General features: G+C 48.5%; 1 long non-coding RNA gene across 1 annotated transcript; it reads left to right on the top strand.

Annotated features, from left to right (window-relative positions):
• Window positions 1-1109: 1109 nt before the first annotated feature.
• LOC134473172 (uncharacterized) lies at window positions 1110-7125 on the top strand. Its single transcript, XR_010043267.1, has 2 exons — window positions 1110-1497; window positions 6033-7125. It is a non-coding gene; the product is annotated as an uncharacterized LOC134473172 (long non-coding RNA).
• The last annotated feature ends 2795 nt before the right edge of the window (window positions 7126-9920 follow it).

Below are 9920 nucleotides of genomic sequence, written 5' to 3'. Positions count from 1 at the left end.
TCTAGGCTCCGTCCTCCAGGTGAGGGGTGTGCCCTGCCCTGCCCCCCTTCATCCTCCTGTGTGGGGAAGGGGAATTCAGTGCAGGGAGCCAGGGAGGCAGCTGTGAACGGAAGCTGCATGTCGTGGGGATGAACAGTGTAGACAAAGGGAGCCCGGGTTGCGGCCTCGTGAGACCTGCTCAGCCACACCAGGCTGTTCCCGCAGACTGTTCTAGAGAGATGCAAGGCTCTTATTGTAAGCATTCTGCTGCCCTTGCTGCAACTGCTGACCTGGAATCTTACCATGTACAGTGGCATCTAGAACTTGGCCTCGTGTCAGTTAAGTGGCATCAAGAGCCCAGACTGGCTTCTCACTGGGCAGACAGCAGAGCGCTAGTTACCGACACTCTGCCTGGTGCATCTTGTGGGCCATGCAAAGGGGAAGGAGGCCCGCAGAGGATTCCAGGTACACAGGGGCAATGTTCCAATCCCGCAGAGCTCCCGTATGTTGTCCCACCCCACCCCCACCACACATCAAACACCTCAAAAGAGAGCATTCATCGGGCGTGATATACATTTCTGAACATTTCCTTCCGCAGAGTCCTCTCATTCCACCGGCTCCTGCTTCTCCCCGCATCGTGCTGCCCACCCTACCGCTCCTTTTTCTCTGCCCCTTCTTGTATTTGCAGCCGCATCTCTAGCTCTGTGACCTTTTTCATCTCTAAAGCGAGGCGGCTCATTCATCTTACTTCCTTGTGCGATCCCAGCTCTGCCTCCCTGCTGGTGAGCAGAAGGCCACACTGTTCTGTTAAAGGCAGAGGAGGATGCAAGGCCAGGATTGTGTACTTTGATTCCTGTTCAGGAAAAATATAAAATAAGGGGAGAGCATCAAGTTTTTAGCAAATGGAGAAAAGAAATCTGCTTAAAATACTAAAAAAACAAAATTTTAAAGAATTATTTTTAGTTAAAAAGAGATGCTTTATTTTGTAGACTAGGTATGGTGTTATGGATTGAGAACTTAACGCCAGCTGGATTATATCAGCATGCATTGAGAGAAGATGCTCCACCTGAGGAGCATTGCCAGGATAAACAGGTGGAGAAGAAGGGAGGTGTTAAGGGTTGAGGTGTTAAGGAGGCACTGTGGGTTCTCCTACGAGTTGCTGTCTAAGCTGTTGGTTCTCCTGGAGAAGCCTTGGTCCTCACATTGAGTATTGCTTCCTGGCTCCTGGCTCCGGAGGGGAAGACATGTGCTGCTTGGTCTCCAGTGTGAGCTCGTCACGCTGCTTCCTGGCACGTACCCGACTGTGCTTGTTGGAGGAGCTCGGGGCCTCCGTGTTGCTGAGGAAGGCTGTGGTGCCTTTCAGGACAGCCCTGGTCTTTGTTGTGAGTGTGACTTCTTGGCTCCAGTGTAGAACCCTCATCCCACTAGCACAGCTCCTTCATCCTGCTGGCATAGACTTTCTGGCTTCCACCGCTGACCCTTGGGTCTTCCTGGCACGGATCTGTAAAAGAGACTGGCGTGAGTCTTTCTTGTGGGCTCTGGACCTCCAGTTGGGCTCGTGGGAGGCATTGTTCTGAGTTCTGGGTTTTTATCTGGACTCATGTGGGACATTGCCATGGGGTTTAGGCTCTTGACTAAAGAATCTGTGTCTTTGGTGTTGTGGATAGATTTCCTGCATTTCCTGTGTTAACTCCTGTGACCATTATAGAAATATTATAAACTCCATGTCCTACTTCTAGTTGTTTTCTGTGTACAACCCCTGACTACAACATATGTTATGAGACATAACACTAGGAAACATCATAAGAAATTTCTACTTTTTTTAAAAAAACCTGCTAGTTAATTTTCCCATAAATATTTATCATCTGGGAAGCCAAGAAGCTCTCCCAGGTTGCTGATGCAAGAACAGGTGCAGAGGTGGCCAAAATATGGTATCCGTTCTCCAGAAGCTGAGTCAGAAAGAAGTAAAAGCAAAAGTGTTTGCCAGCTCTCTGTCCCTGTGACTGAATACCTGGGAAACAACCTAAAGGTGGAAGGAATCCTTTTAGCTCAGAGTTGCAGAGGTTTCAGAGTCAGGCAACTCCATTACCCTCCAGCCCACGGGGAGGCGGAAATTCCGCAGAGGAAGGACGTGGAGGGGAGCACTGCTGGCCTCACCACGGCTGTGTGAGCGCACTTCTGCTGCCCCACAGCGTTCCTGTCCTAGTGGATGGTGCCATCCCCAGGTGTCCAGCATCACACTGCTGTTCCAGGTGCCGATCATCTCCAGAAACACTTCCACAGCCATGCCAGCTGTGTGACTTAGTAATTTCCCAGTAATTTCTCAGTCCGGCCCAGTGGACGACCAAGATTAGCTGTCACATCCAGATTGCACACACCTTGACACACTGCTTTAAATATGGTTAGCTCACAAACCTGGCTTTCCCAAACAGTTTCTCTCATACTGGTCAACACCTATGCACCAATTTCTAGCATGGACAAGGTGGTCACTTTGGTACATGATTTATATGTAGTGCTTTGTAAATTTAGAAGAAGGAAAATCTCTATTCCAGGGACAGTCAGGCAAAGAAAGCTTCAGGGGAAATGTTACATTAAAGTACGGTCTGGGAAGGCAGAAGGAATCTATAAGCAGGTGAGGAAAGATGTGCTTAGCAGAGAAAAAAGCTTCTTGGAAAATAGTGCTTCCTATTAATGATTTCCCTCTATCATAGATGACACCACAGACATGAATTCGCAGCAGCTTTGTGACATCCTCATGAGGTGTTTTGATAAACCCATGTAAGAAGTCCTTGGGAGAACGTGCCAGAACCTTGGAGTTTCTCTAGAATCTACCTCCCACATCTGCTATAAATAAGCTTGTCTGCCTGCGTAACTCTGGTTGCCATACTTGGCTTCTGCCTCTGCCCAGCCTTGTGGATGGGTGCGTTGGTTGGGTTAATTCTGGCTTTACTGCCCGTGCTGTCTGGGGCACTGTAGCTCCCAAGTTAGCCCCTCTCCACTGGAACACCTCACTCCAGTGCCTAGAGCCCTGGTCAACAAGCAAGATTCTGACTCTCTCATCTCTCCAGACAGGCGGGCTGGGTTTAGATCTGTGCACAGGGCCTCATATGCATGGGCAGAGAGCTCGGGTTCTGTTTTACAGATGACAAATAAACACTGGAACAGTGCTGAGTATGATTGGTGAGGATGGGGTGAGGCTGGAGGCATTGGTTTTCTGACCAGAAGAGATCAGTAGCCTGGGGTTTTGTCTCCCCAAGTGATCAACTTCACGAACCATCTCTTCTCTTGTAGGATGTGGACTCTAGGGTGCTAATCACATTTCTCTTATACCACTGTTTTGTAAACATGGTACCAAGCAATGGATCAGTTGCCATATCAGTATTCTCTTCCTGTGGTCACTCTGCATTAGTGTCCTCAGTCTCTTCAGAACCAATCAGTAGGTCACCTGCCACCTCAACCTGCTTTTCCTGCCTTTCCTGACATTTCTTTCACTGAGTCCCATAAATGTGTTGCATTCCGGCCAGATGGAGCTGGCAGCTCTGGCTGGACACACCCTGCTTCCTGCCTGTTCTCTTTTGATTCTGCTTCCTTTTCTGCAATCAGGATGTCTTTCTATCTCTGCTTGTTGAAGCCCCATCATCCATCCTTGAGGACATGGGTCCAGGGTTACTTCCTGTCCCTGTGCTGGGTCCTGGCAGTCTACTCCTCTCCTGGCCTGCGACCTCTCCCGCTGTGCCTCGCACTGTTCTGGTTCGTGTCCTTGTGCTGTGCACTGAGCAAGGCTGAGAAATGGCTCCTTCTACCTCTCTGGTGCCTGCCCCGAAGGCCTCCCTCCCTGGGGACCTGGGTCTGTTTAAACTGCTGTCATCAGACTGACAGGAAGTTGCATCTGAAAAGAAGAGGAAAGGCATCCATAGAAGGTCATCGATGCACAAAACCAGCAATCTGTTAGAATAAAACTTCACCAAACCAAATGCAAAGAACCAAGGTGAATTGCCAGGTCTCTTCAGATGTGAACCGAGGCTATAGATCTAACATCTATGCCAATGGTCATAGATCCAAACGCTATATACGTATATGTGTTCATAGGTCTCACACACACGCATATATATACATATCTGAGTCATAGATCATGTATATATGTAAACAAAATCTTTTTAGGAGAGAAGCGTTGCTCTGTGGGATGCAGTAAAGACCTGTGTCGATGTGGAAAAGCAAGTGAGGCTTTTATTCGTCCAGAAAGGAGAAGGGAAGCAGCCTCTGGGCTCACTGCTAGATTCTTAGACAAGCCAGGAGTTGCGGCTGGAGAGTGATGAAGTCAAAATGTTACAGAAAAGGAATAATAATCTTGGTAGAATTAAATGAATAAAGTTTAGTGCACTGATGTCATCCTTTTGCAACTTTTTTCAGTGACTTACACTGCTATTTTAGGCTGCATTCTGAATGCTCCAGTTTGTTTAGTAATGGCTCTCAAACATCTGGTCTTGTCTGTATCCCTCTATAAGCAAAAACTCAGGTCTGTAGGGAGATCATTGCGTTTTACAGGCCACTTAGAATTCCCTCAGAGCTTTAAAGCACTAAAATACTAAGCTTGTGGCTTTCCAGTTTGACCCAAACCCAAGTCTATCTGCAGTTTGCCCTGACCTTACCTCACACAGAATTCAAAGCAAGAATATTTTGCAGCACTGGGGATCATACTCAGATCCTCATATATACTTGGAACCACTCTATCACTGAGATACTCCTGCACCCCCGAAGAACATGTGGAGGCCCCCCTGGATAACTCTCCTTGAACAACAAAGAGCAATGACCTCCCCTTTGGCTAACCCTGGCCTGTCTCTATGTGCTGGTCCGTACAGAGCTGGCAAGCCATTTCCTCTCCCCTTCACTTTGCCCTACACAATGTAAATGGGCGTGGCTGAGGTGCTGATGTGCAATCTCTGAAACGGTGGCTGTTTCCCTGCCCTCAGGGCTCCCAAACATAGTTGAGCCAGGCAGGATGTAGAGTGTCCACTGTCAACTGGCTTCCAGCCTCGAGCTTCGAGATAAGAGGCTGTGACTTTCCAGGGCAGAAAAGTTTGCACTACAGAACTGAAGCACTGGCCCCCAAAGTTTAAATGCTAGCTCAGCGGTAGTATGCGGATTGGTCTTTCTGTATCCTTCCTCCCTGCGTATTGCAGAGGTGCTTTCAGGCTCCTAGCTAGCCCCGCTCACAGACTCAAGTAATTCCCCATTCTCAGGGCCGCTTGTCCTCAAGCCACTCCCTTCTTCATAAATTAATAAAATCCAAGTTAGACCCTTTGTTCCAGTGGAACTTCATCCTGGCTGGACTTCAGACCCCTAAGCCTGTGCTAATTATAAGTACGGCTTACAGTCTTTATTCTCACCATGGTTTGCACTGGAAGTGGTAGATTGGAATTAACTTGTTATAATTCCAATAACTTTTCAATGGGATTACAAATCTAAACTTCCTAAACAGTGACAAGGACAGGAAAGGGCTCTCTAAAAAGGAAGTTTGATCTTTCAAATCCAAACTCCTTGCCTTTCAACGCCTCCTCCGGCGAGGACATGACTCTTTATTTGCCACTATAAAGTCTTCGTTAACAATTCTGTTGTCTTGTGCTGCAAGACACATGATGTCTCAGCACAGTGTGACTGTCACATCAGGAATGCTGAGCAAGGGGACCTTTGATCAGCAGCCCCTCTCCTGGTCAGGCCAACAAGATGCACCACCCAGCTGTTCAGGGAGCAGCCATCATCTGAGGTTGGTAGCTTCAAACTGTTCTTGAGGTAGGAACAGAATTTTGGTTTGGAAGCAGCAGATGGGAAGAAGCCATATAGGATATAGGAGTTCTCGCCCAAGTATAGGTCAGAGGGCAGGGCTTCCGGGAGCGCTCAGGGGGCAGGGCCCTTACTAGAGGGCCAGGGTTAGGTTGTGCTGCTTTGGTGTCAGCTCTTCTGCCAGAATCCTGGCATCTGAAATCCAGTGAATTTTTCTAATATTTATCTGCAGTGTTTAGATCTTTGCCCTTATGCCCTATTCTTGCCGTCAGTTTCCATAGGTGTGAAATTTGCCCTCTTGGGCGTGAAGCTAAGACCGTCAGTGACACCATGAAGATCTCTGCAGTGAAATGGCTCGCCTGTTGGATTTGGCCTGCATCCTGCCTGAGTTCTAAGTGGACAGTGATCCTAAAGGGACAGGGTGTGTGGGGAGCGTTTCTGTGAGCTAAGATCCTCATCTGTCTTTTGCGGCAAGAGGTATCTGTACTTCCTCACCTGCGGACAAATACGACAGTGTTCCTGGTGGTGAATGCACATCACTTTTATTTCCCTCTCTTCCTTGCTTTCTGTTTCCTTCTTCTCTCCACATAGCTAATGAAGCTCTCACTAATCCTGTCTCCTCTGGACTCTGAGAAAAAGCCACAGAACATTTCCTCCATGAAACAAAGGCTTGGGTTCCACCCTTTCTCCTCCCCTGCCCCCAAATTAGGAGTTCCCAGGATTCTCCGATGAGAAGTAAATTTATGAACTCTTATTTTTTGCTGAAATTCTTTTTTTTAATTTAGAAAAATATACATAACACAAAAGTTACCATTGTAACCACTTACAACTGCACACATCCAAACTTGCATTGATGGAATAATCTCTGTAAGTTTTTTCCTAAAGTATGTTATTAACATGAAACAGTATGGTAGCAAATATTATGATGGACATTACCTTAGCTCCCTGGTCCCATCAGCCCCTAAAATTGGAACTGAGCTAAAGGGTTTGATCTGGTATTTTATTTACCAAGCACAATTTATAAATGGGAACACCTTGGTATCTTAGGTCCCTTATTCATGTATATGTATGAAGACATACTTCCCCTCCTAAGTGACAGAGGGAGAGCTCTTCAGATATTTGGGGGAGGTTAGAGGCCCGGGTTATATCACCGTGTTGTGTGTGAATGCCTGCCTGTGGGAAGCAGAGGGCATCTTGGATTTACTGCCCTGTGAGCTCGGTCAAGGACTAGTCATTAGGAAAGGAGGAGGAAAACCTTGGAACAAGCCAAGAAAATACTGCAAGTTCAATTACAATTCATGTTAGTCCATTATGCTGTTCAAACCCCAAACAGGTGGCCAGGAAATTAAATCTCTGTCCAAACGCCTCGATTGTCCAGGTCTGTTACAAATTGGGGTGCAGGGTGGCATTTCCAGGCAGGTGCAATCTTCCAAGAATCCTAGGCGATGGTGTCATCTAGGTCATCTGTTGGCATCTGCCCGAGGTGGGAGGGTGGGAGTGACAAGGACCCTGAGGTCATCAAGAGGGCTCAGGTCACCAGCCACGCTGGCTAAGATTTGGAGCTGGCTCCCGCCAGGCAAGGGCTTGAAGGGTAGGTGGCAGCTTGCACAGGATGAGGTGCCTGGGAAGCAGGCTGAATGGAGCATGGTGTGCGGGCTGTGTGTCCCGCAGGCTCCCCCGAGCCCCACCTGTGAGATGGACAGAGCAGAGGACTGAAGTCACAGTGCTTCTAGCAGAGGTTGCTGTGACGTGCAGACACCCAAAGTGTAGCCCCTTATCCATCCCACGGGGAGCTCGGGAGTCCGCATGGCCTTTCTAAGATGTCAGCACTTAGAAAGCGGCACCCAGATGGAGGCCTGTGATCACAGGCATGGTGGCTCCCTTGGTGGAGGGCGTTGCCAGGAGAGAGGCTCTGAGTGGCCAGCCCTGCATCCTGAGTGAGTCCAAGTGGAACCCAGTGAGAAGGGCCGGGCAGAAGGCTCTGTAGCGGACAGAGCGATGTCCTTGGCTCACTGCTCATGTCAGATGAGATCGAACAGCTCCACTCTATGGTCCCCTCACCCTCCCTGCATCCCCATCTCGGCTACTTGCAGTGCTGGTGGGAAGAGGCAGCCACTGGGACTGTGTCTGTGTCACCAGGGCCAGCGCTAAGGATGGAGTACTTTCCAGTTTACACACTGAGTGGACACTCGAAAGACTCCGGATGAATCACCCTAAAAACCCAGAGATTTAAAGAGCTGATATGCAGAGGTGACATAAGTTATTCATGTGTTTATACCTGAGCAAGAATTCTGGGTCCTCCTTTCCCCCCAATTCCATCACCCCCAGAGCTGAAGATCTAGCCAAACATTCTTTTTCCCCTCCTCCCCCTGTACGCGTTTCTACTTTGAGGTACCAGAAATTGTAACCTAGACCTTTACAGTGGGCTACATCCATTCCCACCCTTTTAATTTAAATTTCTTTTCTTTTTTAAAATCTTGAGACAGACTTGCACTGAATTATTGCTAACTTGCCCAGGCTGGGCTTGAACTTGTGATCTTCCTGCCCCAACCTCCCAGGGTGCTGGGATCACAGGTGGGTGCCACCTGGCCTAACTAATCTTTTTGTTCTTTAAATATTTTTAAATAGATGATTATATGGTGGGCGCAGAGGTAGATTCCAAGAATTCACCAAATGGAATGTGGATCCTGCAGTCAGGCTCACAGCTCAGACAGTGGAGGGCGGAGAATGGGTGACAGCTTTGAGGGTCTCTGGGGACGTGGAGGCTGCTGTGGGAGGTGGTCGAGAAGGGGCCAGAAAAGGTTCTTTCCTCTCTACCTTTCTGTAGACTCTGCATCCAACAACAGTGGAGACAGACGTTTGTCAAGTTTGGCAGAGGCATCCAGAATTTAAACTGAAGATCTGTTTCAAGCTGCCTGGTTTCCTTGATAGAAAAGAAATCATGTTTTGGTAAAGCACGGTAATTGTAGCTAACAGTTAAGCAATATCCCTCTCAGAGCATCCAAAGGCTGGGCTCTGTGTTTGGTTAAAATGTTCTGCAATGAACAAAGCCCCGGAAACTGAGCCCGACTTTCCTAGTCGCTCTGTCCCCTGCGTGTCCTGCTGCTCACAGTGAGACTCAGTGTAGCCTGCTCTGTGGTCCTGGCTGGGAGGGGCGCTGACTTCAGTCTCCGAGTCCGGTCACGTTTTCTTTCGGGGAGCCTGATCAGGTCTTCCACAGCGCACCCCATTTTCACACGTACCTTATCCTTTCCTTACATATTGTGTCACTTATCACCCATCCAACCTATGAGAGGGGAAACTGTGAGAGCACAGGTCTTGGTTCCGGTCAGTATTAATCCCTCTTCTCCAGACAGTACGAGGCACGTGGCATGGTGAGGAGCACCTGCTGAATAAGTGAAACCTTTACTTGGAAGGGGCAGGCTCTGCCCTGACCATTGGTGGCCAAGTGTTATAAACTAGAGTGCAAACACCTGGTCATCTCCCCCTTCCCCTACCTGACTGCGATTTGCTCTCAGGAAGTTCCCCGTTTGTCTGTCCACACAATGACCCACCCACAGCTCCTGTGCTTTGAGCTTATTCTCGAAGGCCTGCAGGCAGGATGTGGGGCTGCATTTCTAGTCCAGACTTCCCTGTCAGGCCCAGTTCACACTCTCCCTCTTAAGCCTAGTACGATCTGGGCACTTAACATTGCTTGAACCCATTTTGAGACGCTCAGGTACCTGCATGGAAAAACAAATCATCAGAGAGAGCTTACCACACCTGTGTGACCAAGGCCCCCGGGGATGAGTAAGCCTCTTCTGAAGAATGCATAATCTGTAGCTAGAAACACCTTTTGATAGAATTTTTAGCACCGCTAAAAAGATAAGAAACATTAAATAAAGTGGCCTTTATTTTAAGAATGTGGAGAGAGACTCCATGACCTCCAGGGTCTGGCTTTCTCTCTGACCAGCACGTGGTGTGGGGGCATACATTAGCTTAGGTTTGGGGTGGAGCCTAAGGGGCATTACTGATGCACAGGTAACCCATTGGAATTCATTGCACCACAGGTAAATTGCCTAGGGGTGGGAAAGGTGACCTCAAGATAGAGCCCCTTGGTTCCTCCTCCCAGCCTCCCACCGCTGCAGCTTCCCATCCAGGGCAAAATCCTTTCAACTTTG

This window comes from Cavia porcellus, unplaced genomic scaffold (genome assembly GCF_034190915.1).
Source record: "Cavia porcellus strain 051 isolate PalLab524CR breed Dunkin Hartley unplaced genomic scaffold, mCavPor4.1 scaffold_26, whole genome shotgun sequence".
NCBI classification, from domain to species: domain Eukaryota; kingdom Metazoa; phylum Chordata; class Mammalia; order Rodentia; family Caviidae; genus Cavia; species Cavia porcellus.
This window is presented reverse-complemented; position numbering and strand designations above follow the sequence as displayed.